Here is a 3,599-nt window from a genome sequence, read left to right on the forward strand (position 1 = left end):
GATTCTCATTATCGAACACAACATAAAAACATAGCATGAGTTTTCGAAAAAAAATTAAAGCCTAATGTCTTAGAATTGCATGAAACGTCGAGATCATCTATTATCTCGAATAAAATTTTACAAAACTCACGATTCATCAGCCATCCAGCTAGCGATCAGACGGCAGTGAGATCTTCCAAATAGTTTTCTCTAGAGGAGAGTTTCGTTTAGTTTTCCAAATCTGGCCTCTTTCAAAGCTAGAGGGAAATGAACTGAGAAAACCTAAAGCTTCTATAATTAAAACCATTATCATCATTATCCAAGTCATAGTCTCACGCCAGCTAGCAGTCAGCAGTCTTTCTCAATGCGGATGTCAGAAATAGTTGTTTTGCTGGATACAAAGAAATAATGGACAATAGATATCGCACACAGTAATGTAATTTTGTTCGTTGGGGGCACCACGTCGATGTTAATACCGTCTGGTGGAAAGCGCTCCTGTATTTTTGCATCACATCATTTCTGCATCTGTACTGGAGTGTAAATTTAATGTTTCGGAATAGAGAGCGTTACATTCGAAGCACAAGGATTAAAGCATCAACACCTTTTTGCCGGTTGAGAGAAGTGGTATGACCACCACTTTAGAAAGATAAAAGGTCATTGACCCAAACATTTTTTCCATGGCTCACAAACGGCTTTGAAAATATCTATAAATATTGGTGAAGTCTCAAAACACTTTAACTATACTAGAACGTTCATTGAAGTCAGGTTTGGTTAGTGGCATGCATGTCGTCAGTAGGCCGTGAAGACTCTCTATAACGTGCTTGCCCTGGCCAGCCTCAGATTTTATTTTGCTACCGTGTTGAAAGAACGTGCAAAATTTTTCGCTTCAGCTCGATTGACAGACATAAGCAAAGCAGAAAAAAAACTAAATATGACTAACCGCGTTGGGTTTCCAACCGTTATGTGGAGATTGGTGCTGTATGATTGGATCATACATACGTACGAATTGTTAATTTAATGCGTTATCAAATAACAACAATTATGGGGAACAGTTATGAAACCTCTCCGGGCCGCACTGTGTCTAACACGAGGAGAATATTCGCGATACATACTGAGTGCGTTGTATACATTGGGAATAAGGACACAAGCTTCTTCTACAAAACCACTCAAACCCATTGGTCCTTTATAGGGCCACCAAAACTTCCGATTAAATAGTTATGCTAAGAATGTCGATGCATTCTAAAGTAATAACCGAAAGTGGATTGTTCTTAATAAATTTTTGCTGGGAGAGAGCTTCGGTAAATTTATGAGTGTGTTCGGGTGTCTTTTCGTAATGATTGATGATGTTTTAAATTATAGAGGCTTTCTCAGATTTTCAGACTTGCTCAATTCATTCGCCTCCAGCCTTAAAAAAAGACCAATTTGCAAAATTTAACCTAAACACTCGGCCTTGAGAAAGGCCATTTGAAAATCCTCACTTCCGGGTTGAAAGTATCGTCAAAGTGCAGTGTATTTTGAGCTGGATGTGAAGAAAGGTATTTTTCAGCGATGAGAGCTGCGTTATTCGATGGTAAATTGAAGGTGAGAATTTGTCCCGCAGCTTTTACTACCGGACACACCCGATTCGGTTCAGATGTTCTGTTATCGTTCAGTGTTTCAGTGTCGCTCTAGACAGCGAACAATCAACAAATCATGTTAATTCTGGGAGTCTCTCCAATTGGTGCTTTATTGCGTTTCGCTAGTTCGCGCCTCTCACTCAGTGGAATCATTCATCGGCTCTTGTCAGTACTACCGAATGTTTGTACTAAAGAGTTCCATTCTTGAATTTGTATAGTGTTTGTTTTTCGACGTTCATAAATTTGTAGTCCTACGTTGTGGACACTGGAAAAAAATTACTTCAAATTCTCTTTTTGAACCCCATTGGCTTAATCCTCTCCTAAACTCGTTGAAGGTTGATTTTGCAACAAATGTCAAACCATGATATCTATTCAGTATGATCGACACGTCACGAATGGATTAGAACTTAAGTATATCTTCAATTTATCACCACGATTTCACATTTCAACCACGATTTCAACCAACAAACAGTTCTCTCTAATGAAGACATTTATCTAAAAAAGTATAAGGCTAAGAAAGGAATGCGCCATCGATGGTCGTCCTGCTTCGAATGCATTCGTTTAACAAATTACCCAAAATATTTATTTTTCATTATATCGAGCTGGACCAAGACCCATAGCGGTCGCGTAATCGGATTTGAGCATATGGTGTTAAGTGACAATAGAGACGCATTAATTTGGCTGATGGGCAGAGCCGGTCCGCCCGGTTCTAGATCGAATGCTTGCTCGTGAGTGTCAAACTGTTTAGACAAATAGGGATGATTAGGATGTGGATAAATAATCACCCCATTAGGCGGCTCGCACACCGCAGCAATAAGCAACTAGCAAACTGCAGTACACAATATGCAACAGGAAACATATTTTGTTGTTCTTCGCATACCAGAGCAATAAAAACCCCTGACATTATGCAAACAATCGCCTTAATGTACGAAACTTGTCAAAATATGAGCGATAAGTTGCTATTCAACCGACACGCCGTGTTGCTAGCGACATGTGTTGCTCTGTAAAGGCGACAGCGATATCGTATTGCGTCGGTGTGCGAGATCAACAAAGATTAAATGGAAAAATCCATTGGTGATAATATTGCTTATTGCATGTTGACAGTTGCTAGTTGCTCATTGCTCCGGTGTGCGAGCCGCCTTAGGGTTAAGACTCCGCTGTGGAACGCTTGGGGAGAATTCTATGAAACATAATGATCAATTCACAAATGTATTGGGTTGGTTCAGAATGGTAGGAATGTGCTAGATTGAAAATTTCAAATTCCAATTTCAATAGGTTTTACCGATATCTATTACAGTGCCCACAGAATCCCACCAAAAAGGCGAACGAAACGTAATATTTAAAAAAAAACAGACCAATGAATCTTTCATTAACGAGTTAACAAGCAAATAGCGTCGAGAGGTGCCGAGAAACGTGAGGTGGACGAAGTAAACAGAAAAAATCGAAGCAAATAATCATCTGTGGCTAATGTAATCCGAAATATAATTAATTACCATCCATCAACAACGGACTCGGAGGAATTCGAGGCGGGTAGTGTTGAGGGTCGGCCTAAACGAGCCAAGAGAAACAAACAAGCTGGACTATCGCAAGAAGTTGTGTGGTGCATAAATAATAATAATAATGATAATCTGTGGCGCGTCCCACAAAAAAACAGCCAGAAATGTATGTATCCATACTAGCGCAGAGGTCCACAGCCAAATGAGAAGTCCGAAAGTGTCTAAGCACCGATGGTTAGAGCCGTTGTTCAGCGCTTTCGACAGGCTAACAAATTGACTTACTAGCTTAAGGAAGGAGGCGACGATGGGATGAATCTTTGATACACGGTCGGAATCGGGCTGGGATGGGGAATGGAAAAAAAATAATTGAATGGTCATTTATAAGGGAAACTAAACGTTTAACAACATAATTTTCAGCAGGTTTCCCCACAAACTAAATCGTTTGAAACAAATCGTGCACAGCGGCAGAATGACGATTTATTTTCTATCAGTTTGTCTGTTGTGCGGC

The sequence above is a fragment of the Toxorhynchites rutilus genome, chromosome 1 (genome assembly GCF_029784135.1).
Source record: "Toxorhynchites rutilus septentrionalis strain SRP chromosome 1, ASM2978413v1, whole genome shotgun sequence".
NCBI lineage: Eukaryota > Metazoa > Arthropoda > Insecta > Diptera > Culicidae > Toxorhynchites > Toxorhynchites rutilus.